This window comes from Cupressus sempervirens, chromosome 8 (genome assembly GCF_028749045.1).
Source record: "Cupressus sempervirens isolate cs-2001-9-10 chromosome 8, ASM2874904v1, whole genome shotgun sequence".
In the NCBI taxonomy this organism is placed as follows: Eukaryota; Viridiplantae; Streptophyta; class Pinopsida; order Cupressales; family Cupressaceae; genus Cupressus; species Cupressus sempervirens.
In genome coordinates this window covers 315,996,056-316,011,477 of record NC_143125.1, presented here as the reverse complement: position 1 = coordinate 316,011,477, position 15,422 = coordinate 315,996,056, and positions in this window count along the sequence as shown.

Here is a 15,422-nt window from a genome sequence, read left to right as displayed (position 1 = left end):
TGGTGAATATGGGTGAGTAGGATTGGGACTTTGTGTGCCTAGTGGTATATGCCTCTCACCTTCCTGTTGAGATTGATTGGTAGGATTACATCTAATCTTGCCATCAATTAATGTCATTCCCATAGGCATGAAGTCAAAATCAAACATTTTAAATACATCATCCCCTTCTTCACTTTTCTCATCCACCCACTATTGCACTTCATCTTCCGAAGAAGAGATTTGTAAGGGTATTACTTAAGTGGATGGTGATATGCTCGAGGTACTCCTTCTCCTTTCTTCTTACATAGCTCTAGCTAGTTGGGTTCTTCTTTGTATGGGTACTTCTTCCTCTTCATCTGTCTCCTCTTCTTCCTCTTCTTGTTCTTCTAGGATGGTTTTAGGAATAGAAGGAAAAGACACCATTCTCCTAGTCACGCTTTTCCTTTTCTTCATTCGGATCTTAATCTTCTTTTGTTTTATAGAGGTAGAAGGGGAAACTTGTTCTTCTTGTGCCAGAGGTATAGAAACTTGCTGACTCTCTTCCTCTTCTAATTTGGTAGGCATAAAGGGAGGTAGAGGAGGATTATCCTAGACTTGAGAAGCTCTAATATTCTCAAATCCTTGTACCTCTTCTCATTGCTAGTGGGAAGGTGCTTGTACTTCACCCTGTTTTGCTTGAATTCTCTGTGGGGAAGTCCTTTTCCTTTTATTCATTCATGTCCTCTATAGATGATGATAATATCCAACTAAGTGGTCAAGTTGCTATATTGTCTCTAGCTTGATGGGAGATTGAAGCACAAAAGTAGGATCTATAACTTTCCTTCCTCTACCTTTCTCAGGGTGGGCTTGAGCATGGAAGATGATAGTTTCACATATGTGATCAAGTGAAAAAGGCTGCTTGATCCATTCCTTCTTCATTCTAACCACATGTCTTGCTCGATGATTGATATCATCGCCCTCCTCCTTATCAACTTCTACATTCATAATGGGTCTTTCTCTGATTTTTTCTGAGTTGAGCAGGGGGTCCAATAGCTCCTTAGAATCTTGTTGCCTTATTTCCTCTAGAATATTTAGATTGAGGGTCTTCTCTACTAGATACAAAGTCATCCTACAATAATCATGTATGTGGATATCATAGTCATTTGTCATGTTCATCCAATGACTTAAATAGCATCTTCATGATGAAACTCTTTTCGACCCATACTCTCTACTTTCCTGACATTATCAAAATGTATCCTAGGGGAATTGTACTCCTCAAGAGGATAATTCTCCCATTCCCATTCAAAAGTCGAGATGTCTTGCTTCTATTTTACCTGGTATGGTCCAATGACAAGAGGCCATGTCCAACAAGGTCTTCTTTGTCTCTTCACCCTTTCATATGCAAATTCAATCTATCGAGAAATCTCTAATAGCACCAGCTTGTCACTCAGATATTTGGGGTGTTTCTTTGGATTGATAGTAGCACCGCCTAGCCGCAGGTATGTGAATTTCTTAAATTGAATGAAATAAGCCCCGAGAGTTGTGATATGTGCTTTTTCCTCAAAAGATAGCCTATTTACATAATCTCCTTCAATGAATCAAATGACCGCAAAGATGAACACATCATTCATGATTCTATATTCCTTACTTTAAGAAGATAGTTTCTTCTTCACCAATTGAGGATAAACAATATATGGCCAGGCATGGGATCCTACATGTTGCCGTTTCTATACAATCTAGGATAATCGGTTGCCCTTGCTACAAGCAGGTATACTATGTAAGCCATCATATAAAACTTCTTCTTGTCCTTCATCATCCTTAATTTCTCACACAAGTTTTCACTTAGTGTGGTAGCCCAGTCCAATGGTATCTTTGTTGTTTTGATGGTCTCAATAAAGTTGATCATGAAGGTATTGAAGTGGCTTTCTGCAAATAAACCCATGACTTTTCTCAAAAGAATGATGGAGTAACCAATATCCTCCTTCATATATCCCCAAGTCATATCCACTTTTCCTGTTATCCTTCCTTGAGGAGGTCTCTCAATGAGATAAGATGATTGTATAATATTTGTCACCTGCTTTGTATGTTCCCTATACCATCTCTCTGTTGATTCGTAAGAGAGTCTAATGAATTGATCCACTCTAAGGAGATGGAAGACCCTCTCAATGTTGTCAGGTCAAAGATCAAGAACCAGTTCTCCTGCCACACTTTTCACCACTCTCTCTTCAGAAACAAAATTTTGTGCTAGAGTCATTACTAGTTCTACTGACTACACTGATATGGGATGTGATGATGTATTTACCAACTCGAAACTTATTAAAGTATATACCAAATTTAATCTCTCAGTTAGTTTATTACAAGTTTTTAAGAATTCTCCTAAGTCAATATGTCCCAGGCCAGTATCTTGGATCTCGACATAATCATCGTGAAATCTTGATTTGGATGGTACGCCTTGGAACTTGAAGACTATAGGCTTGGGTGCTACTCTAGATGTGGATTCCATTTGATTACCTGGATGACACAAAAAAAATAAAAATAAAAATTATTAGTTGAAAAATAAAGCATAAAATATAACATTTAAAAAAAAAATAGAAAAAAAAAGGTCCCCTTTAGGTATTTTTGAATAATTTTCTTTTTTTTTAACTATATTTTTTTAATTTTTAATTTTTTAATTTTTTATTATTATTATTTTTTAAAAAAAAATTAAAATGAATAAAATAAAATAATATGTGTTGGGGCACACATGCGCATTTGCAAAATGCGGCGCACCCTTACAGAGCGCAGTGTCATCGAATATGAGCACGCAAAGGTTTTGAGAGGCATGTGTGTGCATTGTGCTGCACGAGGAGGCAAGTGTGGGCAAGTAGTGCCACAAAGAGGCATGGGTGCATTTTGCTACATTCATAAGGTGGGTGGCATGGACATTTGGGCCGCATGCAAAATGTAGACTTATTAGTAGTGTACGGGTGTAGAACGCCAAACATCATTTTATGGGCACAAGTGCTCAGCACAAATCCTAACGTGAGGTAGATGTGGAGCGAGGGGTGCATAGTGCTAACGTTATGGGTGTTCAAAATGAAGGTAAGATGGGTGTGGGTTACACCATGTAGGATAGAGATGATGTATGGGCGTGTTGCAAAAAATATTGTGCACAAGAGGGTAGAAATTAGGTGCCGCACTTACCTTGTCTTTTGTCGGTATACACCATTGGAGCAAAAAAAATAGAAGTGTAAAATGGAAAGGATGGTAGCAGTTTTATAGACCCCTGTGTCAAGGCGGGTGCATGGCACACATCTTTCTCACGCGCGCATGCTTGCGCCAATGGAATTGTTTTTTTATAAATTTTATATGACTCTAAGACTCATAACTATAATCAAATTTCTTCTCTCAACTCTCAAACTGTGAGTTTGGGAGTCAAAAAAAATAGGGGTTCCCCATTCCTAATAAGGAATGGGGCGTGTGTTGTGGACACCACAACAAATAGCCCCCAAAAAAAGGAAGAAATGAATAAGGTATTCCTTCATCAAAAAATATTATTATGACATGTGTGAAACACCAACAAAGCTTCAAACATCTTGAGCTTATTTTGAATGACTTCATAGTCAAAAAATCAAGACTTGAGGTTTTCAAGTTCAGTGTGTGCAATGTGTATTCAATCCCTTTGATGCCTTAGGATGCAGTTTATCCAAGTTTTCTGAAAACTTAAAAATGATCTTCCACTCCTCCTAGCTTATTCATAGGAATCTCCACGAAGAATTTTATTAATTAATTGCTTGACCAGATGAGACAATCAATTCGAGGGCTCTTGGCAAGATGTCACATTCTTTTAATTTTTTGGCTTTTTGAAAAATTGTTCCATGTCATTAAGAATGCTAGTTTTGATGAAGCAATAGTTTGAATATAAGATATTCTATTTTGAGAATGTATCTTTTTCCATTTTAGATCTTTGGAATCCTTCAGTCTTAACACCGTATTCCCCCTTTTTTTAAATTATCTTCTATATCCTGACTATGCTTAGACTGTGTAGTTGAAACATTGGTGTCATTTCTTGGATTCGATCTCTTGTGAACATCCCTTGCATTCCTCTTTAAGAAATCTTTTAGAAACTCTCATGCCAATCAAAGATCTTAGCAATCTATCGAGGAGACCCTTCCTGTTTGAACCAATTGAAGCTTGGATCACCTCTCATAATCTTTGAATTGAATTCAACAATACCAAAAGCAAGAGTGTTGAGAACTTATTGGTCTAGAGTTTTGATTTCCTAACTAAAAATCCCTTATTTACACAAGAAATATCTATTGGTTGGTTGGTATAAGACACACAATCATCCAAATGTTTTGACAAAGAACTACCTCTTCCTAAAATTGGGACCAAAGAGTGGTTAATAAAATCTAGGAAAAAATCTCAAGTACATCTTACCCACTAGGACTAACACAACTTTGAAAATAAAACACACAACTGAAAGCAAACACACAATTGAAAGCAAACACACAACTTGAAAGCAAACACACTCGCAGAAATAAACTCACTTATAGAAATGAAAATCTAACCTAGATGAAAAAATAGAGTCTAACTAATTTTTATTTTTTAAAAAATTTTTTAGGCCTCAAAATAATGTTTCAGAAATTGCCCATTTACGGACAAAGGTAGAAATTCCCCCTGTAAGGAACTTAGCTGAAAAGTGTTTTCTTTGAGGATTTATGTAATCTGATATGGGCCTATCCACAAGTGTTGAAACTTGGTATGGCTACCTGACTTTTCTTTCACCTTATCCCAAAGTAGAACAAGGTCAAAAATCTTGAAGGATTTTATCATGGCCCTCTTGTTGAACCATCTCTTAATAATAGCTTGATGTTTCTCCATGTGCTCTAATGTAGCTATTCATTTCTCGTCCATTTCTAAAAGATTCATCAATCTAATCTGTACTTTGTTAGCATCTTCAGTGTATCCACTCATGAACTTCAAAATAGGTATTCTGAGGTTGACCAGAAATACTGGTTCTTGTCTATAGACAAGCAAGTATGGAGAAGTTCCCAAAGCATTCTTGATCCTTACTTGATCTATCCATAGAGCATATTTAAGTTGTGTATGCCAATCTCTAGGGTTTTCTTCCAACAATCATTTTATAACTATGATCAAGTTCTTGTTTGTGGATTATGCTACCCCATTTCCTTGTGGGTAGTAATTTGAAAAAAACTTGATAATGACTTGATTTTCAAATGACCATTGGGTGAAGAATGCTGATGCAAAAGCAGACCCATTATCACATACCAAGGAGAATGGCATCCTAAACCTAGTGATAATATATTCCTCCAAGAAGTTAGTCACTACCTTAGTAGTACAATTCCTAAAAGTTTCTACTTTTGTCCATCTTGTACAATAATTCATGGCTCTTAGAATGAATGTATGTCCTATTGACGATGGTGGGTTGATCGGACCAAAAAAGTCTAGCCCCCACTTTGTGAAGGGGCATATCTCAAATACAGGCTATAAGGGCATCATTGGATTCCTTTCTCTATCTATACTAGTTTGGAAAATATGGCAAGAGTGTATGTGCTTAAAAGTGCCTTTAAACATTGAGGGCCAAAAATAGCCTAATCTAAGAATCATGTGAGCAGTTGCTTTTGCTGAACCATGTCCTGTACCATATTTTTCATGAAAATGTTCCAAAACTTCCTTCACTTCTTCATGACCTAAGCACTTGAGATATATCCCTTTGTAATTTCTTTTGTACAACTTTCTATTACATAGCATATAAGACTCACATTTCATTTTGAGTCCTCTATGCTGCGAGCTATTCATCCAACTGGGATACTGATTCTGTAGGAGGTAATAAATGATGTCTTGGTACCAAATATTTGTCACCACACCCTGGTCAATGTCAACTTGAGATATTAAAATCCTTTTCTCTTGATCTTTGTCATTTGTTTCATTGTCAAACTTGAATTCCTTTTTATATTTGTCCTGGTTGTCAACCATCATTTTAGACAATCCTTGTCCTTGAACCAATCGCATAGGTTGAATCTCTAAATTGAATTCTTAAAGTATCATCATCCATTTGCGTCTCCTTTCACCACAGTCATTCTGCATCAAAAGTGTCTTTATTGCTAGATTAGGTACTATTGCATACACTTTACTTTTGAGTATGTAGTGATGAAACTTCTTCACTACCTTGATTAACGCAAAGGATTGTTTATCAAGGTTAGAGTATTTCAACTCAGCATTTTTAAGAGGCAACTCATAAAAGCAATAGGCCTTTCATCTTCCCTTTCTTTCTTTTGTGTAAGGATTCTAGCACATGAATGTTCTGAGGCAAAAGAGTATATTTTGAAAGGTAACCCATAATCTAGACTCACCAATACTAGGGTCATAGAAATGGCCACTTTGATATCCTCAAATGACTTCTTAATTTCAGGAACCCATTCTGTCTTAGCCCCCTTTTTGAGTAAGTTTTTAAGGGATAGACTATTTCTACAAATCCACTTATGAACTTTCGAACAAAATTGATCTTCCCAAAGAAAGATTTGAGTTCCTTTCGACTATGGGGAGGTGATAGCTTTAGAATCGATTTGATTCTATCAAGATCAATGGAGATCCCTTCTTTAGAAATGATGTGACCTAGGAGCTATCCTTTAGTGACGCCAAAGGAACATTTCTTAGGATTGAGAGATATGCCATACTTTTGACATCTATTGAATACTTGTTTCAAATCCATAATGTGAGTGCTTCAATCTTTAAAAAAGACCATCAAGTCATCCATATAGATGACTATACATCTGTTTATCAATCCTTTAAAAGCTTCATCCATGGCTCATTCAAATGTAGCCCCTACATTGATTAGCCCAATAGGCATTCTTTTGTAGGTGAAAGTTCCCCACTTAGTTGTGAATGTTGTCTTTAGTCTATCTTCTTTGTCAACCATTATCTGATTGTATCTTGAGTATCCATCCAAGAAGGACATCATTTTTGAACCATTTACAATTTGTAGGACCTCATCTAGTGAAGGTAAAGGATAATTTTCCTTTTGAGATGCCAGGTTGAGGTTGCGAAAGTCAACACAAAGATGAATTTATCTAGTCTTCTTCCATATAGGTACCAAATTGGCCACCCATGTGGAATGATAGATAGGGAAAATGATCTTGGCATCGAGAAGTTTTTGAACTTCTTTCATTATCAATGGTTTGATAATAGGATTGATAGGCCTTTTCCTTTGATGGAAAGGCTTTGCATCTGGTTTCAACTAAATATCATGTGTCATAATCTCGAGATCATATGTTTTTAGCTCTTCATAGCTCCATGCAATGACATCATTATACTCTAATAGTAATTTAAGCATATCTCCTCTTTCTTTTTGAGTGCATGCTTTTCTAACCCTTACCATTTTAGGATTTCCTTCAGTGCCCAAATTGTATGAGTTGCATTCCTCTATTCCTTTTTCTTCGGCCATTCTCTTATTAAGTGTTGATTTGTCACAATCAAAAATGTGCTCCAACTCAACCATCCCCTTAGGAATGGAGTTAGTTTTTAAATTTAGAATCCCATCCTCATCTTCAATTTCATCATCCTCAGGTTTATCATCTAAAATGTCATCAATTTCTTGCCCTTTAAAGTGGCCACTACACATGATAAATTTGAGTATATGTTGATTATCCTAAAAGACTTGGAAGTTCATGATATTATCTAGAATAGATGGAACAACAACCAATTCAACTAAAAATCTTTTCAATTTGGTTCTTTTGACTGGTTGTAATGTGCTAGCTGAAATAGCTAGAGCATTTGCTACCATATTTTTCCTTCCCAAAATAGATCTCACATTCAAAGCTTCAAAATCATCCATTAAATCCCATACTCTTTTCTAGTATGTGTGTAGCCTCTTATCATTGCAGGAGTATAATGATTTTACTTGTCTCACCACTAACTAAGAATCTCCCTCAATGATGAGAGCTTTAACCCCCTTTTCCAAAGCAAAAAGGAGTCCCTGAATCAATGCTTCATATTCTACAACATTATTAGTGCATCTAAATTGTAATCGATATGCAACATAGAAAGAGTTACCTTTAGGATTGACGAACTCAATACCCATGTTGGCTCCTGATTCTCATCTGCTCCTTAACTTAGGCTTGAAAAGATTGTCTCTTAGGTACCCACTTTAATCTCTCTTGAGGTGGACTTATTGATTTTCCATTGTCGCTCTTTGATACCAGGAGTGTATGTTTTCCTTGTTTATCATTGATTTCCCCTATCAATTCCTTGATTTCATCCACCTTGGCTATTGGATGAACAACTACTGAAGTCCATCCTTGCCCTTTCACATACTATCATCTCCTTTTGATTTTGATCATCCTTGGTGGAGGAGAAGACAAACCTCCACCATTTGAAGAGGTATCACTATATGATGCATTCAAGTCTTCAATTTCTTATTCAAAATTTTCAATAGATTCAAATATGTTTATAGGGGCTTGATCTTCCATGGGTTTTACTATCAGCGTGTTATCGCTCTTGTCTTCCATCATTTGTGTTAATACCTTAGCAACTACTTCTTGGCATGATAAACATTCAAACTCTGAATGGCTTATTTTATGCAATCGACAAAATCTTGGGAGAAGGAGGATATTGGGGTCAGCTTCCTCTCCTAAACATTTTAGATTAGCCACCATGTTGTCTACAAATTGTGTTACAACTTCTTGAGTTGGAATTGAAACCTTGGACTTTTCAGTTTGATCATCCGATATTTTTGGTTGAGAAAGCCATCACTTTGTAAGAACCCAAATCTAATTGCAAGAATGCTACTTCATTAGGAGCATTGTATTCAGTAATCATAGTTTTTAACTTTGGTTATGCATCTATCTTGATTTGGTTATTCAATCCTTTCCACGATAACCATAATTGAGTGAAGTCCATAGAGAACCATCCTCTAAGGCATTTCATCCATTCCCTACTAAGAAATTTTTTTTACATTTTAGGTATATCAATGACATGTATATCAATAATGTCTTGAACCCTAGGGTCGACTGTCAACTATATGCGGACATCTTTCAGCACACCGATCATTTTCACCTCAATCTTATCCAGTTGTATTACTATTCGATTGGAAGGCTAGGGATTTACTCCCAACCTTTGTGCTATCAATAGTGGCATCACATTACACGATGCTCCTAAATCAATTAAGAAATTGTGAATTTTTTTTCCATATATCCTGATACTTAGTAGAAATGGAGGCACCTCAACCTTATCTTTAAACATAGTTGGCATTTCTTCTGAAGCATTGACCTATTGAGGTACTACTTTTTGAGAAACAATATTTGTGTTTTGAGGTACCTTTGTATGATCCAGGGTCTTCATTAATGCTTCCCATTGTTGAGGATAGTTTTGCAACATGTCAAACATACACATTTTGGCCTTAGTTTGTTTCAAATCTTCTACTGTATTGTATTTTGCAATAGACCACATTGGATTTTTCAAGATTGTAGGAACTATTATTTGATTCTGATTTAGTTGTCCTCCATATGGTGACCTAATTGGTGCCAAATTATTTCTTGCTCTTAGATCAGGAGGAGTCGATTGTAATCCTAGAGGAATTCCATCTATCAAGGGTTCTTTTCTATTTTGTAGATTGTAGGTATTTCGATTATCATTGCAAAAAGAAAACATCTCATCATGTTGAATATCTAGTTCCTAGCCAAATGGGAAAGATAATTCCTCACTAGTTGGTTTTTCAACCTATGCATTCTGTGTGGACTCGTAAGAATCTAATATCATAGCATTAAACTACACAGGAGGAGCATTTTCATTTGCTTGTTGATTCTGACTCATGTCTTGATTTTTGTTATAGTACAAACCATTATTGTTGGGGCGGTTTTGACTATCATCATACTGATTGATATCAGCATATTGAACATTGTTTTTGTTGTTATCTAAAGGAATACTTCCATTATTTAGATGTGTGTTCCACTGTCGGTTCTATCTTTGGAAGCCATTGTTAAAGTTGTTTCCCCCATTATTATTTCTTGCATTGTTATTGTTTCTAGCATTGTTTTGGTTGTAATTCTTATTGTAATTGTTATTGTTGTAAGGACCAGCGTTATTTCCTTGAAAATTGTTATTCTATCCTTGAAACAACCTTAAATGAGTCATCTCATTATTCATTTGTGACATAGTCTTTTTCATCTGGCTGAACTCGGAGGCAAAACTGCTATTTGCCTCAGCTGGAGTTATTGTCTTTTGTTCAAAGAAAGCAGCTTTTGGGGGTTCATATCCTGGATATGTCAAAGTTAGATTTTGTGGAGTAGGCATCTATTGTAATGGAACTAGATTCATGGGTATGAATTTTCTAGGTCCCATACATGTCATGACTAGCTATGTTAGTGTTGTTATAATAGCTTGTACGGGAAGCATCAATCCTCCTCCATTGGGATTGGCTTGTTTGGTAAAAGTGATCACTTCCACAAAGACTTTATCCAAGGTGTCAATATTTTTCATAGGAAGTCTTCTTAGAAAGATAGCCGTAAGATGGTCCATCACATTGAAATAAATTTGGATAGTAGCTAGTTCTAGTATAGTGTATGGTGTTTCTAACTTGCAGTATGTCATATGAAAGTGGTGGTTAAAGCGTGAAATTGTCTCGTCTGGGTCCTTTTTGATAGATATGAATTGTTAATGTATCATAGTCAGAATGATGAATGTTTTGAATTGTTCTAAAAAAATTTTTTTGAAGGTGTCCCAATCTCCAATGCATCTAGGTGATAGATTAACATACCAACTGAAGGAAATTTCCCCTAAAGAGTAAGGGAATAAACAAAGAACCACATCCTCATTAGCAATCTGCTTTTAGTTGCAAATTTATTTGAATACTTTGATGTGATCTTTGGCAATTTGTGTTTCTCCATAAATGAACCTTAGGCAAAACTTCTCAGGATCCTTGGGGAGGTCATGCAATGGACCTCTCAAGGTTATGGGTGAGTCTACAACATTTGCAAAAAAGGCCATTGGAGGATTTGGTGGACCTAATGGTGGTAGTCATAGTTGTGGAACTATTGGAATATGTGGTGGTCCACCAGGTGGTTGGAGTGGAGATGGAACTGAAGAAGATGATGAAAGATCAAAAGGAAGTGGTTGAATTCATGGAATTCCTTTATCACTACATGTTTTATGGAAATGGGTAAGTTTGAGGGATTCATGTGCAGTTGGTGAGGATCTTAACACTCACTAAAATGGGGACTTTGGATCAAAATCCTCTAGTTTGCATCAATTTTGGAAAAAGTGCACCTTTGCAGAAGCACACTTTCTCACAAAAAGAAGCACACCACATAATTCTATGGACCTGCAGATCTATGTACCTGCATAGCTGCTATGTTACGTACCTAAATTTTTGATAGACTCAGAAAATTTCTTAATTTTCAAGAAAGTGAAGAATTTTGAAACTTTGGCAAATTTTCTCTTATTCTGAAAATCAGAAAAGTAGGCCCTCCTTCTAGTGCCACTTCTATTGAGCTATCATTTTACACGATGCTAAATAGCAAAAAATCTTGCAAATTCCTCTCTTGAATAGTTGATCTTGTGAATCAACTCCAAGGTTCAAGGTTGTCTTATGATGCACTAAAATCCTCTTAGTTGAAGATAAAATGTGATTGTTCATGAGGAGGCCTTTGCTGGTTTGTTCTGACTTTGAATAAATGAAGAATCTGCACATTGTTTCAAAATAACACTAAAAAGAACTATGTTTTTGTATTTTATGTTTTTATATGAATGCAATCTAACAATGCAACTAAAATGAGTTCCTATTCTAGAAAGGGGGTTAGCAAAGATAATAATGAAACTGAAAGAAAATAACATGAAATTCAAAGCAAATAACATGAAATTAAAATCCTAACGGACATAAGCTATAGAAAACAACACATTGAGAATTAAACTTTTGAAGGAATTGGTAGGAAACCAATGAAAATAGAAGTAGTGCTTCCTAAAATCCACTGATTCAATCGTCGATGAGAAATTTCAATAACTGAATGATGTTTCACTCTACATCAAATTGCAAGGCCATAAAAAGTGCGCTCATGTGAGACAAAGAGTTATGTAGGCACAATTTGGTGATTCCTTCTCAAGCTCAGTACATCAACAAAATTTGTAAATCTATAGCAAACACTAGAACTAAAAGATCACACAACCAGAAATAATGCAATAAACCTTTGGCTCAATCACAATTTCATGAATAAAATTCACAAACCAATGACACATTCAGGCAATAATAACTACACTCCAAATGCAAGCACCAAAAGCATAATCTTATTGCAAAATAATGGTGGCCTTGATTACATATTACAATAGGGTATTTATAAGAAATCATCTCCTCAATTTGTGTTGAGAGTGAGGGATATCTTTATGCAATAAGATGCTTTCAAACTAATAAAACAAACTAATTATATACAAACTACCTATCAAATTGGTGCTTAGCAGGAGTCCATCCATTTTATATTCATTAATTAGATGCATGAGCCTTTACATGTTAGAAAAAAAAGAAATTATGAGAGAAAAGCATGTGAAAGCTCTAAGTCAAAGTAGAAGTGTCTGGAGATGTCAAAATTAGAAGCTGATCCTTCACAGGGCATTAGTCAGAGTTAAACTACCTTCAGAATGCATTTTCGATGGATGAAAAGCTCTATTTTTTAAACTAGGAGTTAAATATCAGTGCACTTCTAGAATTGTAGACCTATTGAGCCGTGGACTTTCATAGTTGCAGAGCTACAAAGATACATAGCTATGGAGCTACAAAGCTACAAACCTCGACTGGGTCAAAATCTCAAATTTTCACTAAGTGTCAAAACTAAAATTCTAGCATATGGGTTTTGTTCTTATTCATCCCAAAGGTATGTTTGGATTTTTTTCCTTGAATTTCTCTACAATCTTAGTGATTTTGGCCGCATCCAAAAAATCAAAAGCCTCATATTTTTCCTTGACCTTTCATTTATAATTGTCTACCTCAATTTGGGTATCAACAAAATCCCCAAGTTTGGTATCCAACTCTAACAATGCTTCCTTGGTTTTGAAGGCCTATCGGATGTCCTCCTCATCATCAACTTCCACAAAAATCTTCTTAAAATTCTCCACTACTATATCTATAGGTAGCAATCTCTTGCATTCCTCATCTTCAAAAATATCCAAACATGCATCACTATAGTGTCTCTCTGCTTCAAAAATTTTCTCTCGGGCCTGACCGTTGAGCCGATGAATTTCATCATGTAATATTTCCATTACCTTGTTGCTATCTGCTATCTTTTCTATCCAGTCATTAATCATATCGAATTCATCTCTCATATATACATCAATCAAAACTGAGTACCTTTGTCCCTTTATGGCTTGTAGAGTCCATAAACCTTTGCTCCAGGCCCGTACTTCATCAATAATGCTGAAGTCTTGCTTCAAAATCACCACCATTTTATTCAAATTTTCTTGTGTAGCTTGCAGAATCTTTAGGTTTGTTGTGATAATCATGACTCATTTTTCCGCAAAACTCTTCTGCCATTGCTGATAGGCTCTCAAAAATGGATCCATATGGACTGCTCCTACTTCTTTAAGAAAAATATTCAAGGTATCCTCAGGGCGCTTATGATCAAGAGGACCAAAAACTTTAGCTAAATATCCCTTTAGGATCTCAACCTATCTTTGAAGTGCTTGGATTTCCATCTCATCCTCCCTCATGTTCTTCATGATTTCCTTAATTTCCATGGTCAACATTAATCAAGATGCATCCTATGTGGGTTTTCCCAACATGATATTTTCCAACTAATAATCCTTGGGACCAAGGCTTTCTATGTCTATATCTCTAGGAGGAACAACTACCTATGCAAACAACTCTGAGCTATTCTGTGTACTTGTAACAAATTCCAATGTTATTGCCTCATGTGCTAGGGACTCAGGTTTATTCAAAATTTTTGCAATCTCAAAAATGTCTTCCTCTGAGGCTTGGAATCTAGGTCTAGAGCTTCTTATCACTTCCTTTTGTAGCCACCTTGGAGTGTGTTTAGCCTGAGGTCTTCTTATTAAAGATGAGGGAATATGTTTTTCAAATTTTTTCCCCTTATCACTCCTTGAAGTTATTTCTGTCTATGAGGGCTCTGCTTCTATTTTCTCGGTCTTAGTGGATCCGATAGCTTGCACCTCAGTATCTTAGGGAGGTGATTGATAATATTCAACTATTTGTCCCTCCTTTGATGCTTCATTAGTTGCCCTTTTTTTTGGTTGCTCCTCTTGCGATGATTCCTTCTAGGCTTGTTCCTTTGATTTTGGAAGTGAGGGAGTAATTGAACCTTTATCTACCACCATAGCTTGTGGTGAAGATGGGTGAGTAGGATTGGGACCTTGTCTGCCTAGTGGTATCTACATCCAGCCTTCCTGTTGAGATTGATTGGTAGGAGTACATCTAATCTTGCCATCAATTAACGTCATTCCCACAGGCATAAAGTTAAAATTGGATAGTTTAAATACATCATCCCCTTCTTTACTTTGCTCATCCACCCACTATTGCATGTCATCTTTTGAAGAAGAGACTTGTAAGGGTATTGCCTAAGTGGATGGTGATATGTTCGAGGTACTCCTCCTTTCTTCCTCCATGGCTCTAGCTAGCTGAGTTCTTCTTTGTATGGGCAATTCTTCCTCTTAATCTATCTCCTCTTCTTCCTCTTCTTCTTCTTCTTGGATGGTTTCAAGAATAGAAGGAAAAGGCACCATTCTCTTAGTCACCCTTTGCCTTTTCTTTATTCAGATCTTAATCTTTTTTTTTTTTTATAGAGGAAGAAGGGGAAACTTGTTCTTCTTATGTCAGAGGTATAGAAACTTGTTGACTCTCTTCCTCTTCTGATTGGGTAGACATAAAGAGAGGCAGTGGAGGATTACCCTAGACTTGAGAAGCTCTGATATCCTTAGATCCTTGTACCTCTTCTTGTTGCTAGTGGGAAGGTGCATTACTTCACCCTATTCTACTTGAATTCTTTGTGGGGAAGTCCTCTTCCTTTTATTCTTTCCTGTCCTCTCTAGAGGATCATAATATCCAACCAGGCGATCAAGTTAGTAAACTATCTCTTGCCTGATGGGAGATTGAAGCGCAAAATTAGGAACTGTAACTTTCCTTCCTCTACCTTTCTTAGCGCGGGCTTGTGCATGGAAGACTACAGTGTCAGGTAGGGGATCAAGTGAAAAAGGTTGCTTGATCCATTCCTTTGTCATTCTAACCACATGTCTTGCCCAATGATTGATATCATCGCCCTCCTCCTTATCAACTTCTGCATTCATAATGGGTCTTTCTTCAATTTTGTCTAAGTTGAATAAGGGGTCTAGTAGCTCCTTAGAATCTTGTTACCTTATTTCCTCTAGAATATTTAGATTGAAGGTCTTCTTTGCCAGACACAAATTCATCCTACAATAATCTCGTATGCGATTATCATAGTCATTTGTCACATTCATCCAATGATTTT